This window comes from Sceloporus occidentalis, unplaced genomic scaffold (genome assembly GCF_023333645.1).
Source record: "Sceloporus occidentalis isolate IW3139 unplaced genomic scaffold, rSceOcc1.0.p SCAF_2, whole genome shotgun sequence".
NCBI classification, from domain to species: domain Eukaryota; kingdom Metazoa; phylum Chordata; class Lepidosauria; order Squamata; family Phrynosomatidae; genus Sceloporus; species Sceloporus occidentalis.
In genome coordinates, this window is record NW_028316982.1 from 22054354 (window position 1) to 22064144 (window position 9791).

Below are 9791 nucleotides of genomic sequence, written 5' to 3' on the forward strand. Positions count from 1 at the left end.
TGCAAGTTAGATCATTTTAGATTCTGGACTTAATGGTTGTAGCCTTCCATCCCTATTTGAATGCTAATAAGTGCTGCTTCAAAATGTAGTCCTGGTGCAGTCCTTTTGCATTTGGTTCTGCTATTTAGGCTCTTGAATAGGGTCCAAGCTTTTATCCCAAAGTCCTACCTTGATATCATTCACAGTAGTGTCAGAAATTTCTCATATTTTAAAACTCAAAAAATGTCAGAAGATAGATCACAAAAAGAATAAAAAAACTGAACATGAAAAATGTAACTCTCTATCTCCAGCCAACTCTTTCACCTACAAGTTCAACAAGTGATGAAACCTTGACACTTTGCTATGTGAATGTTTCCCTGGCAGGTTGTGGTCCAAGTGGGAAGAGGCTTCATTCTACAATGGCTATATTACCCCCACATCACCTGCTCAGAATATAGACCACCATTGAATTCTTTGCTATGGAACTAAAGAAGATTCTGGAGTGTATTTTCAAATTCAGTCAATGCATATGAAGCCCTGGCCAGACCTTCTTGGTATTCCTGTAGCTCTGTGCAAATTGAACAAATCCCAGGAAAGTGGAAGGGCTGTTGCTTATTGACAGAACATCTGCTTTGCATTCAAAAGGTCCTAGGCAATTTTTAGTATCTCCAGGTAGGGCAGGGAGAGAACCTCTCGGGAGCTGCTGCTTGTCATTGTAGATATGGGAACCAGATGTTTGATTAACACCCCCAGCATCCTTTGCTATGCTGCTTTGTGTTTGCTAATAGGAGTTGTGCTCAACATCTGAAAATACACATGATTTTCCAACTATGCTGTAGAAAATACAGAGCTAGATAGATCAATTACCTGTGTGTATAATGAAACTTCCCATGCTTCTAACACATTCATTTCTTCCCTGTTGCTCTACAACGGGGATCTTTCATTGTGATTGATAACTTGGGGAAACTTGTACTTCATTATTGCCATGCTCATGGAATCCTAGAATCATGGAATTATAGAGCTGGAAGAGACCTCAAGGGGCATGACATCCAATCCCCTGCCATAGAGGAACACTCAATCAAAGCACTCCTGACAGATGGCCATCTAGCCTCTGTTTAAAAACCTTCAAAGGAGACTCCACCACAGTCTGAGGAAGCATATTCCACTGTCAACGAGTAATTTAGTCAGGAACAGGAAGTTCTTCCTAATGTTGAGGTGGAATCTCTTTTCCTGTAGTTTGAGTCTGCTGCCCCAGGTCCTATTTTCTAGGGCTGCAGAAAACAAACTTGCTCTGTCTTCAGTATGACATCCTTTCAATATTTAAACATGGCCATCATATCACCTCTTAACCTTAATCTTCTCTTCTTCAGGCTAATCATACCCAGCTCCCTTGGGCCCGTTACAGACAGGCTAGAAAGTACACGCGGAGAGCGTACTAGGGTTAGAAAGGGGCGGTGCTTCCGCACCCCCTAACCCTAGTGTGCGCTCTGCGCGCACAAAATGGCAGCGACCGTTCCACATGGCCACCGCCTTGAGGACGTCACGGCTGTGCCACCTCTATACGGGGCGGTGCGGACGTGACGCCTTTGCTCTGCGCCAGGGCACTTAGTGCGCCCTTAGCGTGGAGCAGGAAGGAGCTCCGTTTCAGAGCTCCTTCCTGGTTTGGTCCACTGGGCGCAGCCTTCACACGGCTGCGCCCAGTGGACCAAAGGAGAAAGGGGCCAAGCGGCCCCTTTCTCCTCCTCCCTGCCGCCGCGGGGTGTCCTTGGGGCTTGAAGCCCCAGGGACACCCCTTTTCAGGCTGCGGGGAAGGGGCCTTTTGCTGCTTCCCTGCAGCCTGAAAAGTGGCGGATCGGGGCCTCAGCGGCTGCCGCTCTGGACACTGAGGCCCTGATACACCGGGGAAAGGGGCGGGTGCAGCCTGCCCCAAACAGGAGGTTTGTAACCTGCCTAACTCACTTTTTATAGGACATGGTTTCCAGAACTTTACCCATTTTAGTTGCCTTCCTCTGGCCACACTCCAGCTCATCAACAATCTTTTGTGAATTGTGGTGCCCACATCTGGACAAAGTATTCCACTAGGATTTTCTCCAGAATGCAGGGAGAAAATCTCAAAAGCCATCACTGTTGCTTCCAAACCAAATGTAATCCCTGCATAAGTAGGGATCTAACACTATGGGATCCCTGCTTGAGAGCTCTAATGTGCAACCTCCCACAGAAGATCAAGTTGATGTGTCACAGTAGAGCTATTCTGATCTAATGAGCATCCAGAGTTTCTAGGAGAATATTTGAGATCTCCATTAAGAACCATTTAAGTTTTCCCTTGTTTAGTTTGTGTGCATGTACAGATAGTGTTCAAATGAGACAAAGAGATGTAGGGGGAGTATACTCTTGAGCTGCAGAATTTATGTTTGCATTGCAGATCAAGGGAAATGCAAGTAAACATTAAAGCTCAATCATGAAAATGCCATCAGAGATGGTGGTCACCAAAAGAAAAACATTGACCCATGTTATTTTCACCATTTTGATCACACTTAATTGATCACATCACTCTAAATTAAACAAAATAAGAGGGAATTAAAACTAAAACTACAAAGCTCTGAAATAATGAACACATTGAGATCATAAGAAAAACTCACATTATCTGTGTCAGAATGTTAACAGTTCTTTAATACAAACAGAGTATACAAACAAAAGAACAAAAAGGATCATTATGTTTTAATAGCAAATAAGAAAATATTTTTTAAAATAATGATAGATGGGTGTGTTATTAAGATATACTCAAAATGCATAAATTTACCCTAACTTACAATAATTCAAAAACAAACAAACAAACAAAAACATTTCAGTTGGCATCCTCTAGGAAGGATTATGATTGGATTTAGCCCAATTAATACAAAAACAGCAGCAGTCAGGCAAAAATCATGTTATATCATCTTCAAAAGGGATATTATGAAAACAGGGCATTAAAAAGTTAAAATACATAAAATCATCACTAAAAAATACCCTTATTAAACACTGTTTAAACACATAAACATAGAAAACATTAAAATAATCCATTATAAATTAATATTCTAATTTAAAATTCATAGTTTAAAATCCATTGGGTAGGCCTGCCAGAAGAGATGCTGTTGGACTCAGCACGTTCCCCACATCGCAGTAATTTAAAGCATCAGTTGAGCCTTTACAAATATGGTTTAGGTGACCAATGAAAGGGAGCAGGCAAAGTTACCAAATGAATGCTAATATAAGTGTTCCAGGTGTGAACTGTTTCCAATCTCTCACTCTCTGCAATGCTAGAAATTTGGGGACTAAAGGAAGATTTTGTGGAGTGGAGGCAGATTTCTTATCTGAAGAACAGTATCCTTTTTTTGCCCTCCTCCCCATTACACTCCTGCACCAGTCTGTGCATTTCTGTGATCACTAGGGAGGAGATAACCAATATTTTTTTATGGAATGATCCATCACCCTGCAACACCAATTAGATGATGCTAGGGCTCACCCCCAATATCCAATCAATGGCTAATGATGATGGGAAATTCCTGGGCACCAAACTATCTGCAGTTTTACAGATGAATAAAAAGAATTGTCACTCTTCTGGTAGACAGCTAGAGCATTTCCAATTTCTATGCATGGGTATAAAGACTGGACAGTGAAGAAAACTAGCAAGAAGAAAACCAACCCACTTGAAATGTGATCCTGAAGAAGAGTTATAGGGATCTCAAGGACTGCTAAAAGGATGAATGAATAGGTCTTAGAGCAAATCAAGCCAGAACTCTCACTAGAAGCAAAGATGATTAAACTGAGGTTGTCATACTTTGGCCATATCATGACATGGTATGATTCACTGGAGAAAATGATAATTCTAGGTTAAATAGAAAGCAGTAGAGAAGAGGAAGAATGCATCACAGATAGATCAATTCTCTCAAGGAAACTTCAGAGCTGAGTCTGTAAGACCTGATTGGTGTCACGTTTGAGCTTCGCTGTCTTCAAACTGGTGTTTCTGACCAATGGCAGCAGATGCCCCATGGAGAGACACTAGCATAGATCTCTACTGCACAGACAGTGTACAGGATCTTGGCTATGGACATGCCAGTCACGAGTAGTGACTTATCAAGATGTTGGCTAATGATACAGCTGACTTCAACCACTGCTTTCTATTCTTTCATTGTTTGTTAAGGAACATGTAACTTGGGAACAAGTTTCATCTTCACGAACAAAGAGTCTTATGGGCTAGATTAGGACTGTGAGCTGGAGTTTTATTATGGCTTCATTGAACAGCCCCAGTTGTTTTTGCTTCATGATCATCCTCTTCAGATAAGGTGAGCTGATACATAGTTGACTGCTGGAAGCAACATCAGAGTTGCTTGTCAAACATATTCTTTCCAGTTCTGGTACCTTGGCTTAGATGCTGGTGTTTTCTGACAATAGATATTTCTGACTAACTTTCAATGTATCCGTTTATCTGGTTTGTTCTATTTGGCTCTGAATAGACTTTCTTGACTTCTTGACCTTTGGACTATATAGATTCACAACTCCTGGTAATGTCATTAAGCATCAACACAGCTGCACCGAGTATGTGCTTCAAATAAAAAGCACACACATTAAGACTAACAACAAAAAATATATATCTACACAATTTCCAAGGCAGTAATGTGACCCTGAAGGTCCCCCACCATTCCCTGAAGACTAGAGAAGAGGGGTTGCACCCTGAAATCTGGGGATCCTAACCTGAAAACACCCAATTGCAGCTGATTTCAGAAGATATGCAAGCTCAGGTTTAAGTTAATACTTGAATGAGAAATCATCAGAAGATATTTGGGATGTCTAGGCTGGGCTAAGAAAAAAAAAATTCTATTGGCAACCCTGGAGAGCCACTGCTGGTCAGAGTCAACAGCACTGAGCTAGATGGACTGATGTATCTGACTCTGTAAGGCAATTTCTTATGTTCCTATCATTTCAAGGAAACTAAGGGAATTGTCTAAGCACTGTACTATGTTTCTCTGATGTAATGTACTACCAAAATGATCAAGTGTACATCTAAGCTTGTAAAGTGAATGCAAGAAATAGATTTTTTGAAAAACTGCCTCATGCATCTTTTACAACTGCTGGTGCGTCTGTGGTTGGCTGCTATGTTTGAGTGTCCACTCAGTAGCAAATCCAGATTTCCTGCTGAATAAAATGTCAGATGGCTTTCCAGGCTGAAGAGATTGCACCTTCAAGCTTTTTCTCATTTGAAAACTACTTAACGTATGATACAGACTAATATCTAATTCATTGCTCTTTTAAATTACTCAACCCAAGGATTGTAAGAACTTGTTTCACCACCTGAATACCTTAAGCTTGATTAATGATATGAAATAAAGTCCTCACTTTGGTCCTTTGAAAATAAATGAATGCATTACAGGAAAATTATATCAAACATAATCTCAGATGCAATTTTCATGTACCTATGAGAAGGCCCTGGGAATCTGGTCTATTTTCCAAGTCACAACAACATAAAGACTAATTCTATACACTCATTTGGCTTTTATGTGATTTTCAAGACTCCTGGGCTACTTTATGTAAGTAATCACAATATATTTAGGTTTAGTCAGGCATTAACTGCTACCTTTTAAAAAATGTCATTTCAATGCCAGATTTCTCTCTCCCCCTTTGTACAATCTGTGTGAAACACTACCCGGTATGTCTTAAAACAGAGATGTTAAAGTTATGTGCACTCTTCCTGATTAGACTGAATGGTACAAATATGGGCTAGCTATGTTGACCATATGAAAAAATACGGCGGCGGTGGTGGTGGTGGTGATGATGATGATGGTGATGATGGTGATAGGGATCCAAGGCAACTTATATACAAAAGTTAACAGAGAAATAAACATATTAAAATTATTATTTAATATTGTTAAACCATAGAATTAAAACCTTTTCATGCAGATCCACTGAAAGATGAAAGATAAAAATCAACAGAACAACAGCAGAAAGAAATTGGGATATTTTAAAAGCAGCAGAAAAAGATGGCAGAAGATTAATCTGGGACTGTCCCTGACAACTTTGGAGAATTGGGGGGGGGGGGGGGGTATGGTCTAATCAAGCCATGCCTACAATGATCCTGAACCCACTGAGAACCACAGAGACCATAAATGCAGGGGAAAAAATTCTCCATTTTATAATAATAATTTTAAAACCTTTTGAAAACTCAAGTCACTTTCTATCAACTGGGAAACTCACATGGTGCTTTGTAGGAAGAATCATAGAATCATAGAGTTGGAAGAGACCGCACGGGCCATCCAGTCCAACCCCCTGCCATGCAGGAAATCCAAATCAAAGCATCCCCAGCAGATGGCCAACCAGCCTCTGCTTAAAGACCTCCAAGGAAGGAGACTCCACTACACTCCAAGGGAGTTTGTTCCACTGTCGAACAGCCCTTACTGTCAGGAAGTTCTTCCTGATGTTGAGGTGGAATCTCTTTTCCTGTAGCTTGCATCCATTGTTCCGGGTCCTGTTCTCTGGAGCAGCAGAGAACAAGCTTGCTCCCTCCTCAATATGACATCCTTTCAAATATTTAAACAGGGCTATCATATCACCTCTTAACCTTCTCTTCTCCAGGCTAAACATCCCCAGCTCCCTGAGTCGTTCCTCATAGGACATGGTTTCCAGACCTTTCACCATTTTAGTCACCCTCCTCTGGACACGCTCCAGTTTCTCAATATCCTTTTTGAATTGTGGTGAGAGTGGCAAATTCCTCAGGAAGTTTCTTGTTATGTCTGTCAAGAATTGTTTAGGTGCCAGACAGAAAATTTAATGGCATTTTAATTGCTCCACCCAAATTTCTTCCTGCTCCCCCCAAATTTCTCAGGGCAGTCAGTGAATTTGCCATCTCGGAGATAGTGGATCCTCACGTTAGTTAACCACTGGTCCAGTTTGAATGAAGCTCTGCTGGTCACTTTCTGTCCAGGAAATTGGCACTGCAAAACTCCTGATCAATTGAGTGTATCTGTGGAAGAAATAGAAGTAATAATAATAATAACACTCAAGAGTGGTCTCAGACCTAGCGTGGAACAGTCCTGGAGTAGAGCACTGGCAAAAAATGAGTCTAGGAATGAGTGAAGATGCCAGCCACAGATGCTGGTGAAACGTCAGAAAGAAACCCTTCTAGAAGATGGCCACATAGCCTGAAAATCCCTCAAAAAACTATGGATGCCAGCCATGAAAGCTTTCAACTTCACATTGAAGATGGAAAGCTTGCCTGTAACAATATAGATGCACAGGAAGGCTGTGACAAAAAAGATGCAGAGCTTGGAACTAGCTAGGCACAATGAGTTACTGGTGTGTAGTTCCTTTCCCCAACAACAATGGTATAACTACATTGCATTGTGAATGTAACTTATTAAGGAATGACTCTGATTGTTCTGCAGTGTGACTCTAATTTTTTGTTAGGTTTATATTTACATGAGGGTGATTTTTCTAAAACTCAGAGGAACAATATCATCACATGGTTCTTGTTATCTGATATGCTTTGTGCTGCTGTTCTGTTGTGAGTGTTGAAACAAAGACAAAACGGACAGGAGAAGAGTATGTTTTCTACTAAAGGCTGTCAGCTTGTAGCATTCATAAAAGTCTTTAAGAGACTTGGAAAGTTACTTTTCAAAAGTAATTAGCTACAGGCATCATTCCGAGGATCTCCAAAGTACTTAGTACCCATTACAGTTAGATTTTTCAAAGTTACACTAGTTCTCAAAAGTAATTAAAAATAAGTGGTTTTTAAAACTCTAAAACCCCTGTAACTAATCGCTTTTGAAAACTAACTTCCAAAACTACTAATTTCATTTAAACTTTAAAATACTAATTTCATTTTAACTCGTTTTGTGTGAGATAAGTTGCTGGAAATTAAAATGAAAGGAAAGTAGAAATTTATTTATTTGTGGAAGAGGAGGTGAGTCTTCTGTGGCTGTCATTTGCTGGCCATCGATGGGTGGATGTCTCAGTAGTTCTCTCTCTCTCTCTCTCTTTCTCTCTCTTTCTATCCATCCATCCCTGTAGGCAAAAGCGTAGCTTAGATGGTAGTAAGACAGTTCTTGTCTGCAGGTTTACAATCCAAATTTAAGAGATGGCATGTGTTACCGAGTTTGGTTTTATATAAATTTTGGGTGCCAAGCAATCAAAAATCATGACCCCTGACTGACCCCATCGCAAGCCGCCATTACCCTAAAAGCGAACTGACCACGTAGCCAGCCAGCCCTGCTAGGCATGGCCAAGGAATAAGGTAGATTTAAACCTTAAAGAAACCAGTTCTGGGAGTTGCCCTACAAGTTTCACAGGCAGCCCAAAGAGAAGAGGACAAAGAAGCAGCCTCTCTCCTAATGAGCAAGTGATTGTCTTAAACAGCTCTGCCATCCAGGTATTTGTCTTTCCCTGAAAGGTGTCAGACCTCTCCTTTGTATATACATTGTGTAAGTTTCAGCTTAGACAAAAGATAGCCATCAAGTCCTTTGTTCGCCAGGCTGCCATAGCCTGAGGATATGTTTCGCAGTATAAATAGGACTGAGATTTCTGCCCTCATTGGGCTTGTTGAGCTGAAGTTCCAAAACTCAAAACCTTGCTTGCTGAGCTGCTGCTCCAGGCTTGAGTTCCCTGAGCCTTGGGCTCCGCTGAAATCACTTGAGCTAAGCCAATGCTCACTATCTCTCGGGCCTCTAAGTTAGCTTTGCCCGCTGGAACTCAGCTCCTAGCCCCCGCAGTCACCACTTGTTTTCCCCATTCTCGCAGCCGTGTTTCACCATCCCCCATCACTCACATCCGTCACATTGGAGAAGACTCCTACGGTAAATATTTCAATGGTGCCTCTATCCTTTCTCCTTTACTCCCAAACTCTCCCCCTCCCTTGCTTTAGCATTGAATGTGTGTGTGCGTGTGTGATCCCTTTGTTGTGTGGCTTTAATAAATGTTTATATTTTAATTGCAACTCATTGACACTGGAGTCTGTTTCTTGGGGTTGGACTAGATGACCTCTGGTATACACATAGGGACACGATCCACTGCGTGCGTTGTTAGGACACGCCTCTCATAAATTTGAGCTAATTAAATTCCCCTAATTCGATCCTTCCTAACACATGCAAGAAAATGGGGTTTTTGGAAGGAGGAAAGGAAAAAAAACAATTCCTTGTTCATAATGATTATAATAAGATTATAGTGCTACTTATGTGCATCATTTGGGTCCAGGCATGATGGTGAGATGCCTCAGTGTTCTTTGTTTTCCTTTGTGGCAATTTGGAAGCTGGAGGATCAGAATTTCATCAGCATTCGGGTCCAGGGTGATTGGTTTCTAAAGAGAAAGATGCTGGGCTAACAATGTTAATCACTGTGGAACAGATGACATCAATCTATAAGCCCCACTTTCTGCTACTAACTGTATTGGGAGAGGATGGGCTGCAGTTGCTAAGTAATGAGGGAAAAAACACTCAATATATACATAGAGACATGCTGTTATCACCAATTCTTCCTGAATATTTTTCCCCTATGGGTTCACTGGCTGGTCTTAGACTAGTGTCTTCTAGCTGTAGCTCCTCATCTTCCTCATCTGTAAAATAAGATCAATACCTGCAGGGGACTGAGCAGCAGTGTTGCCAATTTCCAGGAAATTCCCCGGTTTCCAGATAATAAAAAGCCTTTCCAGGTAATTTCCGGGTATAAAAAATCTATGGGGAATTTCCAGTAAGTTAAACCTTCCCATTGGGTAATTAAAAGCCCTTCCATTTATGGGGAATTATTTCACTTCCCACCCCCCAAGAATGGCCAAAAATGCCTTTCCCGCC

The 9791-nt window shown here is 41.2% G+C and overlaps 1 protein-coding gene across 1 annotated transcript in view; it reads left to right on the top strand.

Moving 5' to 3' along the window:
• LOC149318041 (cilia- and flagella-associated protein 337-like) overlaps nt 1-8799 on the top strand; it is a 183011-nt gene extending 174212 nt beyond the window's left edge. The window contains exon 20 of the mRNA XM_089508904.1: nt 8746-8799. The gene's annotated coding sequence lies outside the window, so the exon portion shown is untranslated. The remainder of the gene's footprint in view (nt 1-8745) is intronic.
• The last annotated feature ends 992 nt before the right edge of the window (nt 8800-9791 follow it).